Here is an 18,814-nt window from a genome sequence, read left to right on the forward strand (position 1 = left end):
ATTTATAAACAATATAATTCTCCATCAGCTTATATATAAAAATATGGAGCATTTCATCAAACATAGGAAATAACTCAGTCTTAAAATTCAAATTATCTTAACTCTGAAAACATTAAATACAGTTAGAATGATTTTAATAATTCTTCAACAAAAGATGTCATATAACCATACCAAATATTTAACAGACATCAAAAATTACTCATTTTTCTGCTCCTAAAAAGGAAACACTAACTGAAAACAAAAACAAGTTTCTTATTCTAAGATAAATCAATACATCACTTTAAAAATAACTTTTTTCCACAGCTTTACTGAGATATAATTGATATATAACATTGTGTAAGTTAAGGTATCAATGTAATGATTTGATAGAAGTATATATTGCGAAACGATTACCACAATAAGGTTAGTTAACACATCCATCAACTCACATAGTTACAATTTTTGTGTGTGTGGTAAGAACCTTTAAGATCTAATCTCATAGCAACTTTAAAATATACAATACACTATTGTTAACTACAGTCACCATGCTGTACATTACATCCCCAGGACTTATTCATCTTAACTGGAAGTTTCTACCCTTTGACCACTTTCACCCATTCCTCCCCCACTACCAACCCCTCCCCCCAACCAGCCCCAGCCCCTAGCAACCACCAATCTGCTCTGTTTCTACGAGTTTGTTTTTTTTAGATTCCACATATAAGTGAGATCACACAATATCAGTCTTTCTCTAACTGAAATTTCCTTTAGCATAATGCCCTTGAGGTTCATCCATGTTGTCGCAAATGGCACGATTTCCTTCTTTTTTATAGCTGAATAATGTTCCATTATATATCTCTCTCACATTTTCTTTATCCATTCATTAAAAATACCTTTTTTTCTTGACTACAAAATATTCCCTGTTCATTATTACCTGTTTATTACAGAGATACAGGAAGATACCAGAAAGAGCACACCCCCCCGCAGAATCCCCAAACCTAGAAGAAAAACATTCTTTTTTCCAAGCACAACTGTGATTATTTTGTAATTTGCCTTTCCATTTAGTAACATATTGTGGACTTTACCTAAGTCATTACATATTGTTTTATAACATGATTTGAAATGGCTGAATAGTATTCCACTGTACAGATATTCCTCCATTTAGCTCACTAGTTCTCTAATGCCAAACACTGAAGTTGTTTCTAATTTATTGCTGTTTTAAATAGCACTATGAGGAACATCCTTGTATAAAATCTTTGAAAATATTTAAGATTATGTCACCTAAATGGAACTGCTAAATCAAAGGGTATGCACATTTTTAAGGCTTTTAACACATATATCAAACTGCCCTTCAAAAAAAGCACCAATTTACATTCTGAAGAAGGAATATGAATGTGCCAGTTTCCCCACATTCCTAAGTAACACTTTTTATTTTTTCAATACTTTTAGTCTTTGTAAATCTGTTAACTGGACAAATTATGTCATTGTTTTTATCTGCATTTCTTGATTTCTAGTGCAGTTGAATATAATTTTATATGGTTATTGGCCATTTGTATTTCTTCTTTTGTTCATTTTCCCATTGGAAAAAAACATCTTTTTCTTGTTATTTGTATATACTCTTTATATATTAAGAACATTAACCAATAATCTTTTGTCACATATGTTAAAAATATTTTTCTTACTTTGTCATTTACCTTTGGTTTCTGGCATCTTGGGCATAAAGAAGTTTTAATATTTATGTATTCATATATATCAATATTTTCTGTTATGAGTTATTCCATAAGAGCCACTGTTTTTGTTTGTCATGTTCAAACGTCCCAATATAACTGGAATGTAATATTAAGTTCCATCCAAACTAGACTTCTCACACATAGTAATGAAAATTCAAAATCATACATTTTGACAATGTCACATTTCTGGGACAAAATTTAAAATGTATGCTTGAGGTAATAAGTTATCTTACTTATGGCCCATTCCTTTAAAATTACGTGCTCTGCTCTGGTGTTGCAAAATCAAGGGATCATGCTTCATCACCAACTCAGCATGTTAACTGTAGCCATGCCATTCGGGAAGCCAAATCTTTTCTATTTTGTTTTGATACCTTCAACAGTTGAGCAGGAAGGTCAATCTCTATACACATTACAATGAATTCAGTATTTTTACCTGATATTTAAACTCACTGCAAGATAAACGCATCTTTAAAATATGCTTAGGATATGCTTCAGGGTTTCCATATATCATTCCATAATTGAAACAATAACAACAGAATAAAAAGAAGGAATATTTGCATTGCATCCCTATATGTAAGACCTTCCATACCTTTTGGAGTAAGGCTTTACCATGTCCAAGTCTCACTACGATTCCCCCTCACTTTCCACCAAAAACAGATCACAAATCCTAAAAACATAAACTCACAGGGTGAACTGACTTCCATTTTGTAAAGAGCTGAACATTTCTGTAGATCTCTAGTTTGCTACTTTTCTCAAGCCTAAAAGATGACTAAAAGATTTTTAGAAACATGAAACAAAACAAAAAAATAGAATTAGCATTGTTTCTGAGAGAACATTTCACCTGGTTTAAACTATGAATGAATATCTGGTAGAATACTATATTACAAAGCTGGTAAATCCCAATTTTTAGCACTTTAGCAGATTAAGTGCTCAATGGTTTCTCTTTACAAACACTACAATGACATTTGTGAATGTAGCCTATTTAAAACATTTCACCCAGGTTTGATTTTTAAATCCCATTCTTTACAAAAACATGGTGATTTGCCACCAGCTACAGGCTCTGAATTTCAGACAACACAAGATAGTTTTTCGCAAACTTTCTAATTTACTCTCACCTAAAGGCTGGAAAACCCCAGTGAAGCCTTTTTCAACTAATCAGACACAGAAAAAAAAAAACAACAGCTTTAATTGTAGGATCTCACTGACACAAACATAAGGAAATTCTGAGTTATAGATACTTCACATTCAGCTTTTTCCACTGACATTGTAACTTCTGTCAACATTCAAAGAAAATTCAACCCTGGTCAAAGGTGACAGTTTGACAATCCTGGAAGCTAACATCCTCTGTTTATTTGAACAAGTTTATCCCCCCTGCTCAGGGAACTGAAGCTCTTCTTGTCCCTGACTTCATCTCTCAAATTCAAATCACTGCACTTAAAGGTTGTGAATTCTGTCTCCCAGATTTAACTTCACAATCCATCTCCAAGGCAAAGTGCTGGGAGAAAGGAAGCATCAGATACGAAAAGGGATACATTTCTGAGGCTAGTTTCCAAGGGCCTTTGCATAGCTCTAAACACAAAAATTAGTCCCCCCCCAATTAAAATGCTTAAGTCCTTCTATCTCAGAAATCATGATTAGTAGCTCTAAAAAGCTTCAATAAAACAAGAATAGGACCATAAGCCCCTTCAAAATAAAGTTGTGAATAACATGAGCTGGATACTTGCATGCTCAGTCAACAAACACATATGTTATACGCCCCACTGGCAAAAAAAGATTCTTTTGTTTATAAACAGAGGCCAAGGAGACAGCTTATAGGTCTTCTCCTATGATGCGTCTGGTAATGCTGGTAGAAGAATAACAAAGCACAACTTTTAGTGAAAATTAAGATGTTCTCTGTTTTAATATAATTTCCACTAGGAATATATATGTTAGTTGGAAAATACTTACCATCACCTTCATAAACTTAAAAACATTCCAAATACACATAAAAAATTTTCTATTAAAAACAAACAAGAACACAAATAAATGCCTTAAAGAAACCAGATATCTTATTGCAAAGCTGTAGTTGCCTGCTCCCCTTTGCAGTGCAGTGGTTAAAAAAGCAGCCTCTGGCATCAGTTTGGCCTGGGTCGGGATCCAGCCCTGCCATTACGAGCAAGGTGACCTTGGACAAGTTACTTAACTTGTCTGTGACCATTTCTTCATCTTTCATCTGAGGATAATACCCACCCCTTTAAGGATCATGAGTTTAAACACGGCAAGAGCTTATAACAGTGTCTGCTTGGCACACTGTAAGCGGACAGTATTAGGTATTAGTTTTATTATCTGTCTACTTTTAGGTTTGAGACATAATTTGAAGTACTTTTTAATTAATTTTCTGATCTGATCACTTTTTGAAAGATGGCCTAATAACTATCATACAGATAATGAGTACATCTTCCCAGATGAGCCCATGGTAAGCAGAACTACAGCCCAGAGTGGTAAACAGTTGTTTTTAATACAAATCATGGATGTGGCTATTACTGGTAAGTTTGGCTTGATTTCCCATACACAAAAAAATCCCCTACCAGGGAAAAACAAGCAGTATTAGAAAACACTTGGGTTTGCCCTGTCATCATTGCAGGGTAAAGTAAAGCCAAATTCACTCTTACTGGCCCGATGGGCATTGAAAATATTAGTCACCAAATTAATCCCAACAAATAAAAATAATTGATTGGCACATTGATGTATTTCCCCTTGTCTTCCCCAACCTTTCTCTAACTAGTCAGAAAGGAAAGTTTTCATATTTTCTGAGAATCTCATTACTGCTCTCAAACCATACTCTATATCTTAGTATAATTAAAAAAATGAGTCAGCACAAGCACCTCTAAAAACTAGCAGTGCATAGAATATGGAGATATTTCTCTTCATAATAGAGATCTGGAAAGATCTAAAAAAGAGTTAGAAGTTCCAGAGGCAAGGGAAGAATAAATGGAGAGAGTTAGAGCAGATTTCGCAAGCTAGCTTCCAAAAAATAAATGTTTTTTATCAATCAATATATGTATTTTTCATCTTAATAGGATTATAATACATGGGAAATGCATGTAATTATTATGAATAAATCCAAAGAAGAAAATACCCAGTATGTGACAGATTATAACTGCTCCTTCCTTGAATATTGGGGCGAAATGAGAGGTCAAGATACTCTATGTTTTAATCTCATTTGTAAATTGCATTATGCATAACTGTGCAGAATTCTGCATACCCGCGCAGTATTGTCTTTAGTAATGCGATCCAAAAGAAAATTTAGGAGAGAGAAACTGCCCTGAACTGCAAACATATCTGAATTCCAATTTAATTGGAGTCTATTTAGTCATTACACTTCTTAAAGTTAGGTGAAGGCCAGGAAAAGGCAACTTGCTTCAATCATGGAAACAATACTAAACATGCTCCTTTCGAGGATACACTTCTCAAGGATCCACAGAACTCAGACGCCAACGTCGACATTAAAAGTGACCTACCATGTAAAAATTATCCAGCACGGTCAAGGAAGAGTCTTCCGGCTGAGGGTGATTCCTCCAGAGTTCTACTACCATACCCTCAACTTCTCCTTGTTCTTACTTAACTCCTCCACCACATTCTGTATGGCCTTTAGGTGAAGGCAGAAAAACTGCTACAGCTACCGCTTACTACATGGGGTTCTATGTTATACAAACCCACAGCCATCTCCCTTTAAGGCTCTGACATTCAAGGCTCCGAATAACACGTTTCAACTCTATCTTAGAGGTACCTGGGAGGAAAGAGATAGCAGCAGGCCCATTTTTCTGTTAATTTCTCTGGTGTTGTTTTAAGATTCCTTCAAGGCTGCTAAACCTTGAAGAGAGTTGGGAAAAGATTCAGGAATGTCGTGCCTTCCCAATTGGGTATTCAGGCTGAACTCAGTAAAGCTGTCATGAAGCAGTACGACAGGTCAAAGACAAACCACATGACATCTGACGCTTGCGTTTATATGTTTAAATAAAAATGTGACACTACAAGAAGGTTAACATGTGGACCTAATTTTGAAAATACAAACAGGAAGCACCCCCACCCCAATATTACCATTTAAAAAAAAAGGAAACCAAACCTCAAAGATACCTTCCAAGGAAGTCATGGGTGTGACCAAAACTAACAAAAGTAATAAAACGTCATCTAAAACCCTGAAACCACCAAAACTGAGGGTCTCATTCAACCAACCAAAATTCAAACACCTGTAAATTACTCCTCCCTTTGATTAGTAAAAATAGCGTAGATTTAGAGATGTAAAGTCTTCAAACTGACAGGTTTTTCAGTAGTAAAGGATCATCATTAATAAGAAAACATGTCAATATTCTACTTAAAATAAGGACACGATAATAGAGTGACTGCAATTTTTCAAAAAAACCTTTTTATCACTTTGATGCTCGCGATTTAAATGTATAAAAAACTGTTTGATCAATGGAAACTAGATTGTTAAATCTGACTTTCTTATTCCCAGAAATAAGCATAAAACTGTTGTGTTTCCAACATTGCAGGGGAAAAAAATACTTCTGATTTTAGAACAGTTCTGTTAACAAAGCTCAGATTTAAAGAAAATTTTTTCCTTTAAACACCACACAAAATTGGGGACACTGATACTGCAGAGCTAACTTTTAAACATTATTTTTATTAAGAAGTTTCAGAGTCAAAGTATTTTGACACGTTATTATGCAGTAGAAGGATTTTCTTCTGAAGGGCTCAGTAACCTGGAATTGTCAGATAACTTTTTAAAAGAATAAGTTTCAAATGCTCAAGACAAATTAATAAAAACTGGAGGATTTTTGCTTCCTTTTGTAGGAATAACGTGGTGACCTACACTCTAAGAGAAGGGAAAAAATGTATCACTGGTAGTTAGAACTTCCAGAAATCTGTGAATACTTTATGAGAAGCGTACATGTTTGTAGGGCACTAGAATAATTAAGCTTCCTTTGACTACCTTCAACCTCACTTTAATCTTGAGCGTGTTATGTACCTATTTGTAACATCTCCCTTTTACAATAAGAAAAGCCTACCTGTATCACCTCCCTACACAAAAACAAGCCAAATGAGCCACCACAAGTGCATTCATAACTATAAACCTAACACAAATCACAAATAATTTGAATACAAACACTAATTAACTTGAAAAAATTGACGTAAGTACCAAAAGAGCAATAAATGATACCTTTTACTAGTTTTGCTATTGTTTTTTGCATACGTAAATTAAATTTTTAAAAATCAATTGAGAGCAAGAAAATGATGATGAAACGAGAAGTTGGGGCATAATAGGAAGTGCTGACCAAAATATTTATGTTGTAACACTCCAAACAATGAGAGCACTTCTTCCCCCCTTCTATCATATATATCACAAAGTACCCATTTAAGGACTATATCCACCTTAAATTTCTTAACACAATCCATACTAAGGTCCTGCTGGCAAAAATGTGAATACTGAAAAGGCGAGGACTCGTGAGAAGGTGGGATAATTTATTTAGCTGGGTAGATAGCAAAGATTTTGTGCAGTTTAGCTCTGGGTTATGCAATAACCAAACTACTGGTGATAGAAATCAACTTTTTTTCCCCCTGATGTTTTGCTTTTTTAAAACAAGATCTCTCCATTCCGTCCCTGTGTCTCAACAGGTGCTTGAAATTTTCATCTTCCAAAGGCTGGAGAAAACAAATAAGCTGCTAGATTACACTTACCTGACCACGGTGTGGTGGTATTTTAATTAAACATGACGGACATCACAAACTGTCACACATAGTAAATTTTTCTTAAAATCAGCAGCCCTGTCTCTCATTCACACTATCAGTTCTAACAACTCTGATCTTCCATGAGATGGAAATTGGTACCAAAACAAACAAAAAGCCCGAAGCTTTGAAATAAGGTCAATCAATAGGATTCCACCATTTGAAATGATCAGAACTATCCAGTTTTCATCGTGTTACAAAATGAAATGAGAGAGACATGAAAGGCACACTCAATAAAATATATCCTCTTCTAAGAACTATAGCCAAGGGATAGAAACAATATAATATAAACAAATGAACAACAGAAGAACGTTGAGGAAAGAAGGAAAGCTCTATTATCTTAATTGAACAATAACAAAATTATTTGAGAAAATACACCCAACAGCAGAAAGCTTAGTATGGCCCAGGAGGCTACGCAACCACTTTGGAAACCGAACCTACAAGCGACGACGAACACCATCTGAAGACTGAAAAAAATGACATGAGCTCCGTTTAATAATTTGGTGACACACCAGCCCTTTCAAGGGGCATTTCCCGAAGACATTCCAGAGGCAATTTACAGAATTCTATTTAGGCAAAGATCTACTGCTTCACTGAGCCTTGGGAAGGGCACCCATCGGACAGTCCTCAGACCGACATTTCACTCCCTGAACTACTAAAAAGCTGTGTGAACTGAGCAGGCCACTGACTCCATATATCTGGGCCTCAGTTTCCTCATTTTACAATAAAAGAAGGCAGCATAAACCCGGGTCCTTTCCAGCTCTAACATTCGAGGACCCACCTTCAGCACTATTTATTTGATACAAACGTATGACAGGCTCAGAGGGGACAAGAAGAAAAGGCCGTGGGCTATGGCTCTTTGGGAAAGAGGATCGGTATCTCTCTGCCTTTAAAATTCTTGTGGTTTTCATTAATCCCATCCTCCTAAACGCTGGCGCTTGTTTTTCTTCTTTGCCTTTTCCATCACTGCTGGCTACAAATGTTTGCAAACGCCTGTTGCCCCACACAAGTTCTGTCCTCTTTGATCACCCTGACCGTCTTGCCAGATTCCTTTAGCCTCAGACCAATTTTTGTGACACAACGACTCTCCTTCCGACTCTCCATATCTACCCCCGACACCAGGAGCACTTTTTTTTTCACTCTTTATCCCCGGCTAGAAAAAAAGAACACGCTGCATCCCCACTGCCACACGCACTAGCCGGGGCCTGGCAGGTCCTGATGTGGGATCCCGCACCCTGGAGCCTTATCGAAAGGTTCGTTTTGTTGTCTCGACTCCTTATAAGGCACTGTTCCTTGAAGCTTTGCTAATACCCCCTACCCCACCGGGCACCCCCGGGCACATCCCAGCCCCGGGAGTCGCAGATACCTCTTTCGAAAAAAGGAGGAAAAGCAAGGAGACGGTAGGAGCTGTTCGGCACTGCAACACAAGGTGAGAGGCGGCCGGCAGTGGCCCCCTCGGCTCGCGGGGGTCCGCGCAGGGGTCGCTCACACGCCCCCCCAGATCCACGCGCACGCACTCTCTCCACGCTCCGCGCCTCCCGCCTCGCCCCAGTCCCCGCACGGTGGGCCCCGCGCGCCCCCGCCGCCCCCTCCCCAGCGCGCAGCCCCCGCGCCGCCTCCGGCCCGGGGAGCGATGGCGGCGGCGCGGCCCTACCCGGCGGCTCGGCGGCCGGGGCGCGGGGCCCCGCCCGGGCGGGCTCCCCGGCCTCTGTCCCCCGGCCCCGAGTCCAGGGCTCGCCGCGCAGCTCCTACCTCGCTCGGCCCCTCGGGCGCCAGCGGCTGCCTCCCGCCCGCTCGCTCGCTCCCTCCCTCGCCGGGCCGCCGCGCCGAGTCGCCTGCGCAGGGTCCCCGCCCGGGGTGACGGCTCCGACCGCCGACTCTCCTCACGCCGGGGCCCACGGGGGCGCGCGCGCCTCTCCAGCGCGGAGGCCCGGCCGCGCGCGCCGCCCGCAGCCCGAGCGCGCCCCGCGCCGGCGCGCGCCGCTTCCTGGTTCCGCCCGGCGCGCGCCCGCGAGCCCCGCGCTCGCTCGCACCCCCTCCGCGGGCGCCCTGGAGGGACCCGGAACGCCCTCCGCGCGCCCGGGGTGGCGGCGCGCTCGGGGGCGCCGGCGCCGGGCGCAGCCCCGCTTTGCGCGGAGGTGAGGCGGCTCCCTGGCTCGGCTCCCCAGCCGGGCCTCGCGGGCCACGAGCACATGCCGCCTGGTTGGTGTAGGGTCGACCCCCGTGAGCAGGGCTCGGGCCGGACTGTTGTGGTCGTGTTGATTGGCCCCCCTCCGCGGCCCGCCCACCTTCCTTCCCCGGGCTGAGGCCCGCGTTCCGGGTCCTGTCTCAGGCCGAGGGCAGAAGTCCACCGCTGCCCCATCAATAATTATCCCGGGATTGCTCCCTGGAGGGCGTTTCGGCCAGGGCTCCTGCCCCTTACCACCCGGAGGGGCAGAGAGCCTGAATGGACACAGCAGGAGTTCATATTGGCCCATGCCGTCTGGATCCTTCCTCTGTTCCAGAGTGAATGTATGGGGACAGGGGCGTCTGAGACCATTTCCCTCCCTGGGGACTCTTGCTAGCTCCCACCAGTCAGAACTGCAGAAGGCACTGGCTCTCTCCAGAAAAACAAGAATAAGCAGCGTCACCTCTGTAAGATCCAGGGGGGAAAGGGCTCTCTGGGAGACTTTTCCTGTAATAGGGAGGGGGTGCGTGTCTGAGAAGGCAGCCAGAGTCACCCACTCTCCTCTGGCTACATCTCCTGAGCTGGCCAACGGTTTCCCTGGCAACCCTCCAAGGGCCAGCACCAAAGCAAGGCACGTCAGATCTCCAGAAACCCAGCGGCAGGGGCAGGCGGAGAAGGACCCTACTCATAGACATCTCTTCTGTACAGTCTGAAAATCGTCTCGTCCAGAGATGACCCAGAACTGCGGGAACCCTGGGTCTCCCACAATCCTCCTTTGGAAGCTCTTCCCAGCAGCCTTCCCTTCACCTCCAGAACAACACCAACCACAAAGATCTTTGTGTCTGTAGCCTGATCACAAAGTGCCTCTCCCCCACCTGGGCTATTGCTTCTCTCCCACACTCTGGGCCAACACCTGGCACGGGTGCACTTCGCATGGAGTAGATGCAGGGCGCTTTGAGGCCAGAGGAGGATAGGCTGGAGGAGGAAGCTGGATGGAAGCACCAGCCGCCCTGGGCTCTCTGGCAACCCCTCTGACGGTCACTGTTCATGATGGTTTCACACTTGGGCACACCACATTTCTCTTTCTTGTAAGTCTTTATGCCCGTACACATGCTGTTCCCTCTGCCTGCCCTCTAGGTGTCTACCTTTTGGTGACACTTGGTCCAGGCAGCATGAACCTTGCTCTCCCTGTTTCTCACCACACATCATTCATGCCTCTATTATGGCACCTCTCGTGTTGAAGGACAATTTCTTTTTCACATGTCTCTCTATCTCCAACACCATACAATATCCCATTTGCCTTTACGTCCCCCCACCCTGTGCCCAGCCCAGAGCAGACACCCAAGGAGCACAGACTCTAAAACCAAACTCACTGTCAACTCCTTGAGCCATGATCTTGAGCAAGTTTTCTGCCTCAATTTCCTCATTGTAATGTGGTGACAGAAATAGGACCTACCTCATAGCATTGTTGTGAGAATGAAGTGAGTTAATAGCGTAAAGTGCTTCGAATGCTATAAAGCGCTACAGGGCTGTTAACAATTACTTTGTTAGTTTTTAGTCACAGCTAAGATTTACACCCCACCTCCTAGGACTGGTCAGGTCTAGGACTCAATCTAGCTGCCTAGGCTGCTGGTGAGCAGCTGCTGCAGTGTGCTAGTGTGAATGCCCTGGAGGGTGGAACAGGTATGTCTCTTTGTTCTTGCATCTCATAGGACATCTCTCACTGACCACTAGGCACCAAGCTAGATCTGGCTGGCTGTGTGCACAGACAAGAAGGACGGAATGTTCTGGGTGACTACCTCAGCAAAACAAGAATGTTGTCAACCTGAGACAGGAAGGAAGGTCCAACACCTACCTCTCCTTACTTGCCAATTCAGATGAGGTGAGAGCCTCTGCTCCTGAGCCTCAGGGACATAGTCCCCCAAGCTGAGAAGACCCACACCGAGATATGACACCGAAGGAGTCCTAGAAAGAAAGAAACTGAATAGGAAGCTAGGATCCAGAAATACCCTGCAAAGAGCCCACACAGAAAGGTCCCAGAGACATACCTGCAGATGCAGAGATGTCCACTGGAGAGAGTTGGTGTCATCTCTTATCCCACGCTGGTCTGACCCAGGAGAGAAAGAAGCTTGAGGGGCAGCCTGGAAGTCTGGTGGGCAGCGCTTGTCCATCCATCCAGCCTCCTCTCAAGGAGAGACTGACTCCAGCCTCCTACCCTCACTCTCATGGACAGGCATGTAGCTACCACAGAGAACAATGCCCCCTCTTCACATCCTCCTTCAGCCCTGCCCAGCCACAGGGAGATCATGAGGCCATTTTCTGGAAACGTAATTGAAACCGCAACCACGATTCCCTCTAGCCAGAGATCCATGCTCATACGCTCATGTGGCTGCCCTCATCAGAACTCTCTGGACCCCGGGAATCAGGCTGGTTCCAGGGGACCACCAGCCACACAGTAGCCAAGGAAGGACACTTGCGGGAACTTCTCTTCTTCCATCGGGGGATGATTCTGCCCTGTGAAGTCAGTACAGGCTCTTGGCACCACAGGGAGGAGGCACCAGGCACTCAACAGGCAGGAAGGCAGAGACCCCAGATCTCCAGGGCCCCAGAATGGAGGATCGTCACAGCCAGTGGTTCAGGAGGGACTCTGTCCTTGCCAGGGCTTACTGCTGCCAGTGTGGGCAGTGAAAAGAGCCGAGATTTACCATTCGGTCTGCTTCCAAATCCCAGCTCTGCCACCTTACCAGCTGTGTGACCTTAGGTAAAGTACTTCACTTTTCTGAGGGCCTCAGTTTCCCCTCCTGTGTAAGTCGTAGGAGTAACATATAGCATATGTTCGTAAATGCATAGAATCTTTCTGGGAGTACACACCTCACCCTAGTATCTGTGGTTGCCCCTGCAGAGGGGACCTGGGGAACAGGAAAGGAGACAGACTAACTTTTCACCATATATCCTTTTGAAACTTCTGAGTTTTGTACCATGGGCTGTACTACCTATTAAAACATGAGGAAAATGAACACTTTTTAAAGGGAAAAAGAGAGAGAGAGAGTGTTTGTGAATAACTCAGCGTCATGCCTGGTTTATGGAAGGCAGTCGATAAATGAGCATTTTCTCTCTCTCTTTCCCTCACCCCAGCCTCAGCCAGTTTGCTGAGCCAGGAGGGGGCAGGCATGGTGGTGGAGGCTTGGGCGCGGGGAGTGGCGGGTGTGATGGATGTGCAGGTCCTGGCAGGACTGGCCACCTGGAGATTCTCCCACGCCTTCTATCCTGCTCCCACGTGCCTTACCTGCCCGGGCTCCCTTCCAACCAGAGCTAAAGGGGTGGCTCTCTGGAAAGCCTGAGGGGACTCTGTCTCTGGAACAGGGTCACTGTGCCCTCTCCACACAGAGTCCTAGGACGACGCTGCATTATCCAGAGGGCAGGAGTGACACGGAGGAGGGAGTAGAGTGCCCCTCCCAGCCATATCTTGCTGGCTTGCCAGGTGGGTTAAGAACTCAACAGTCAGGGGGCTGGCCCCGTGGCCGAGTGGTGAAGTTCGCGCGCTCCGCAGCAAGCGGCCCAGTGTTTCGTCGGTTCGAATCCTGGGCGCGGACATGGCACTGCTCATCAAACCATGCTGAGGCAGCGTCCCACATGCCACAACTAGAAGGACCCACAACGAAGAATATACAACTATGTTCTGGGGGGCTTTGGGGAGAAAAAGGAAAAAAAAATAAAATCTTAATTAAAAAAAAAAAAAGAACTCAACAGTCAGCCCAGCACCAGGCAAAGATGAGGCTGCTGCTGCTGCCATGGGCAGGAGAGCAAGTCAGTAGGACCAGAGCAGGCAGAGCCAGGGTGGCAGAGGAGAGAACCTTTTGGGTGCTGTGGGTCAGGTTGTATGAAAGAGAAACGAATCTGCACCAGTGCAAGGGAACCCCTGAACTGTCAGAGCTTGGAGAAGCCCTGTCCTCTTTAAGGGACCTTCATTAATCCAACAGATATTTATGAAGCCGCTATTAAGAGCCAAGCAGCAGCACACAGCCCTTTCTGCAACCAGTTACAGCCACAAGAAGAGGCCTGCAATACAGGATTGAGGGGCTGCAGGAGTGCAGAGGAGAAAACACCTAGTTCTGCTGGCCAAGGTTCCTGAACACCTACTATGTGCTAGGCACTGTGACTGAGTCTCCATAGCAATCCTGGGATGTGGGTCTTGCCGTTCTCCTTTTACACAGGAGGTCACTCAGTTCAGAGAGGCAGACTCACTTGCCCAAGGTCACACAGCAGAGCCAGGGTTGGCACCAGGTCCTTAGGACTCCAAAGCCTTTATGTTTTCCTCTATGCCACACTGACCCTATGAAAGATGAGGAAAATGTCAGCAGGTGGCCAAGGGAGGAATGGCATTCTAGGTAGGTGGAATAGGGGGGAAAAAACTTGCCATTGAGAGAGGTCAGCACACTGGCAGAACTGTATGGCTGAAGCATGGAGTGAACGGAAGGCCCACGCTTGGGGCTGATCAGAGCAGCAAATGAAGAACAGGCCAGTAGCCAGTGAGGAGGAGATGGGGCATTGGCCCTTCTTCATTTTGGTTTTATGTGCCCCACTGGCACCTGGAACTGGGGAGCCAGTTTTGGAGGTGGGGAGCAGGGGAGTGGACAGGGAAGATGTGGGCTTGTGCACGTGATAAACCAGGAAACAATGAGAAACAGAGACAGAGAGAAAGGAACCCCCTCCAGTCATAACAAAGGAAAGTGGCAGAGCAGTGGGGATGGCAGGAAGGAGCCCCACGGTCCTCTCCCACACAACCCCCAGAGGGCTTGAGGTTCGATACTGGGCTGGCTGAGGCACAAAAGATTTCTTGTTGGGCTGGAGAAGAAACTAGCTTAGCAGGAATAGGAGCCTTGTAGTCTCTATGGATGAGGATGGGAGCCAGACTGGACCCAGGGCTGCTCAGGACCTCAGTCAGTCCCACTCAGCTGCCCAGCTCTGGGCCTGTGGCCCCCCTCTCCTCTCCCTCACCAGGCCCAGCCCTGCGATGAGGAAGGTGGGCTCCTTCCTGCCCTCCTGACCCAGTAGGAAACATGCGCTCAGCACAGACGGTGCGCCCCTCCTCTCGGGGTCCTGCAAGCAGCTCTCCCAAGGCAGGTGGACAGGGCAGCTGGGCAGAAGAAGGCAGGATTTCCCCTCCCACTCACCGTCAGCCCTGCACTCCTCCCTCACCTGTTCCCAGAAACAGAGGACAGTGGCTATGCCTCAGGCTAGATGGCCTTGTGTTCTCTTGGTGACTTCACTGTAAATTGACTTCCCTGAAGAGTGGCAGAGGACAAGGGACAGAGGCAGATTGGGTGGACCGGCTTTACCTGGGAGCCAGCAGCTCCTTCCCCTCCCCCCAGTTCACACAGAATTCCTCACCATGCACACACACCCTCCCTGGGTCCTGCTCTGTCTTCACAGACAACAATGGGGGCAGCATTTCTAGAGGGAGGTACCAGGGTGAGGAGACTCCGGGAGAAGCAGGGACCGTGGTCCTGGGGTGCGGTATACGCTGAGCATAGACTTCTAGGAATCTTGGGGTTGGGGGCTGGAGTGGAAGTGGACAATCCCAGCAGAGGCAAGGTGGGGGTGAAGCAGGACATCTAAGAGCCCAAGGGCTTCAGCTCTCCTGGGCACAGGGCTACCTCCTGAATGCCTCCAGCTTGCTTGGGAAGGCTCTTCACCCCCACCCCACCTCCCCTCTGGCTCCCACACAACAGGAACTCTCCTTGAAGAAGGGACTTGGAGCAGAGGAAACAAAGGCATCTCTGTACCATCTTCCTCCGCCCCCCAGGGACAGTTAGGTCAAGGTGACCTCAATCTGTTCTCCCCAGGGTAGGGGCATCAGCAGGGCCTTCTCAGCTAACCCTGTCTCCAAGCGCAGGCCAGAAACCGGACCATTCCTCCATGAACTCGAACCCACCTTCGCATACCACACAGGTCACACTGCCTCATTCCGCAGAGCAAGGGTGTTGACTGGCATGCGGATGGAGGTGCCATGCTCCATGCCACAGAAAAATGGTGGCATGACCAGCCAAAGGAGGCATTTCCACTCTGCTGTGTGCTGGGGCTTCAGGAAGCCGAGAAAGTTATACAGTCATGCACCACATGATGTTTCATGTGAATGACATGTAGCCATATGTGAATGTGGTCACAGTGAATGACAGACCACATATAGGACAGTGGTCCCATAAGATTAGTACCATATAGCCTGGGAATGTAGTAGGCCATACCATCTAGGTTTGTGTAAGTACACTCTATGATGTTCGCACAACAACAAAAATCACTTAACAGCACATTTCTCAGGACTTATCCCTGTCATTAAGTGACACATGACTGACTGTACTGAGACCCGGCCCATAGCGCCAGGCGACTTGGATCCTGGTGCCAGTGGTGGACAGGTCCCTTTCCTGGACTAATTAAAGGGGATGATTCTGGCCCTGCTCTCCTTCAAGGCTGTCGCCAGGATGGGATGAGTTGCAAAGTACAACCATGTTTGCACACGAATGTGGCACAGTTCAGTTCAGGATACGTGCATGGTGTGCTAACTACAAACTAGGCTGGGAATTATTATTACTCTTAACAAAATATGGTCAGCCTTCTTTGGGGGAAGGTATTCCCATGAGATGTTTTTTAATCCTTCCTCACTCCACATGTAATGCTGTGACTTGGAATTGGGGATGAGGGGCAGTTAGGGGAGGCCAGCATGGGACCCCAGCTCAGTCCAGACACTAGACAGTTTCTGATCTTCCTGAACCCCATCCCCTATGCCTCAGTTTTCTCCTCTATAGTCTGGGCCCCTAAAACCACCACGGTGCTTTGTGGTGGGAAATAGCAGAGACCAAACCAGGGGACTGAAAGCAAAAAGAAACCCCAAATTTGACATTTCCGGGTAGTTGTGTTATCCGGAGCCACGACCACAGTCACCTCTGCCCCCAACCCAGCTCTGACACCTTTCCCTCCTCTGCTCCCTCGGGTGGCCTCTGCCCATCCCGGGAAAGCTTCAAGGCCCCTCTCCCTTCCCCTGCATCTCAAAGGGAGAACAGAGGCCCAAAGAAATGGAGAGAAACCCAGACAGAATCAGAACCAGAGAAACCTAGAGAGAAAGAATCAAAAGGAAGGAAAAAAGCAAAAAGCAAGAGGAGGAAACATGCAAGGAAGGACACAGGGCTTCAGGGCCTCCTGGATAGAGAGGCCAAATGGGGAGAGAGCCAGAGGTCGGCCGGGAAGAGCTGCTGGTACTGGACACAAGGAGGGGGCACATGAGGGCTCAGAAGGCACTGGGGCACATTCTTTTAGGCCGAACACTCCAGTTTTGGTCACCGGTACCTAGCTTTTTACGACGCAGGACTACTCCCCAGCCCAGCCCAGCCCCGCCCAGCCCAACCCAGCCAGATGTTTGGTGGGTGGGGCTGCCCGCTGGAGCAGCAGGCCTCTGCAGGCCCCGGGGAGGAGGCTGCCTGGAAGTGGGCAGGCAGGGCCCCTACTCTGGAGCCATCGCCCCCCCCCCCCCAGATGACCAGATATGGGTGCATGGCAAGGGTGGTCTTCTGCCCTCTAGACGTGGCTCAGAGGAAACCCAAGGAATCTGCTCCCACCGACTGACTTACCTGCTGGAAGTGAGAGGCTGGAGGGCACAGGTGCCAAGTTGGACCCACCCACCATGTGGCAGTGGGTTTGGATCCACCACTGACAGGCTGCATGACACTGGCCAAGTCACTTCCTCTCTCCAGCCTCTCTTTGCCCATTTGTAAAATCATCTTTATGGTCATTTCCAGCTCTGACACTTGACTCTCATTCCACGTGACCCCCAGCTCTGTGTGTCTGACCCTCCTCTGCCAAATTCCCTGCACAGAGTGGAGGAAGAAGGGAGGCAGGGAGAGCGTGTGCTTTCTCCTCCCTAGGGCTCCCCTGCAGAACATCTAACCTTGCTAAGGAGCAAGGTTTCTCCAGTCCTTCAAGAACCCCATTGTGGTTTTCAATTCCTTTCCTCATGATCCTGCCAACTAAGGGACTGAGACCACACGTGGCAGTGTGTGTGTGGGACCCAGACAGTCTAGCTTCTGCAGCTTTAAACTTCAGTTTTTCTCTGAAGTAAAAAGAATGAAAGTAGGGGAGGTAGTGGAGGGGCAAGAAAGTGGGGCAGTGGATTGGGGGAGGGAATGGAGAGAAAAGGGCAGATCCAAGAAGGCATTAGGGAGGGAGGGAAGAAGAAAATGATTCCCCCCCAGGACACATGGTCTTGGCCCAGCTGGGCCTTGACTGAGCAACCAGGCTGGCTCCTCTCTTGGTGCTGCCAATACCAGCTGCCAGGCAGAGGGGAGGCCCAGAGGAGAGGGAAGCTGGGCAAAGGGGATGGAAGGCTTCCAGTCTGGCCTTGCCCAACACCGCAGGCCCTGTAGGCACTCAGTGAGGGTGCTGTGACCCAGGCAAGTTTCAGGGAGGATGTTCCCTGCTCGGGCAAGGCCTGTAGGCAGTGGTGAGCTTGTGAGGATTCCAGACAGCCCTCCCTGGACCTTTGTGAGGGTAGGACCAGCCCCAAATGTGACTGGGCTAGGCGAACAGAGGGGCAGGATCATTTATGGATCATAGTCTGCCGACGAGGCCATGTGCCCACGGTGTGATTCTGGGCAAGCCCCTTCTCCTCTCTGCACTTCTGATTCTTATTTGCAAAAATTCAGGAGGTTGGGTGAGTGCGCGGTGGTGGGAGTACTGGAAGGAGCGGAGGGGAGGCCCTGGTGGTGAGCTGGCTTCTCTGGAATCCCCAGTCTTTCCCCTCCCAATGGCTTTGCCTCTGAGGTCACAAAAGCTGTGTCCCCAGCCCACATAAACACACACACGCGCGCACACACACACATTTACTTTTTTAATCTAGAGCCTCAAAAGATGACAAGCGCCAGAAGTGGAAGGCTCTCCAGCTAGTCCAGCCCTTCCCTCCTCCCTTTTTACAGATGAGAAAACTGAGGCCCTGGTTTGGGATTTCCAGAGCCTGGGATTTCCCGGCCCTTCCACCCCCGTCCTCCGGCCACTCCTGCGTCTCTGGCCCGCCACAGTCCCGCTGGGACTCCCGGGGGACCCCGCCGTCGGGGCAGCCCCACGCCCGGCGCCGCCCAGCCCGGCCGCCCCGGGGCCGGCCGCCGCGCACTCGCCGGGGAGCCAGCGA

At 47.3% G+C, this 18,814-nt stretch overlaps 1 protein-coding gene across 2 annotated transcripts in view; it reads right to left on the minus strand.

Moving 5' to 3' along the window:
* Nucleotides 1-18,814, minus strand: part of STAT5B (signal transducer and activator of transcription 5B) — a 67,434-nt gene that overhangs the window by 48,470 nt on the left and 150 nt on the right. Inside the window, exon 1 of one of the 2 annotated variants that reach the window (XM_070483278.1) lies at nt 9,225-9,439. The exons of the other annotated variant lie outside the window; for it this stretch is intronic. The gene's annotated coding sequence lies outside the window, so the exon portion shown is untranslated. Of the gene's footprint in view, nt 1-9,224; nt 9,440-18,814 lie in introns of those variants that run through there. 2 annotated transcript variants of the gene reach the window in all.

This window comes from Equus asinus, chromosome 13 (assembly GCF_041296235.1).
Source record: "Equus asinus isolate D_3611 breed Donkey chromosome 13, EquAss-T2T_v2, whole genome shotgun sequence".
Taxonomy (NCBI): domain Eukaryota; kingdom Metazoa; phylum Chordata; class Mammalia; order Perissodactyla; family Equidae; genus Equus; species Equus asinus.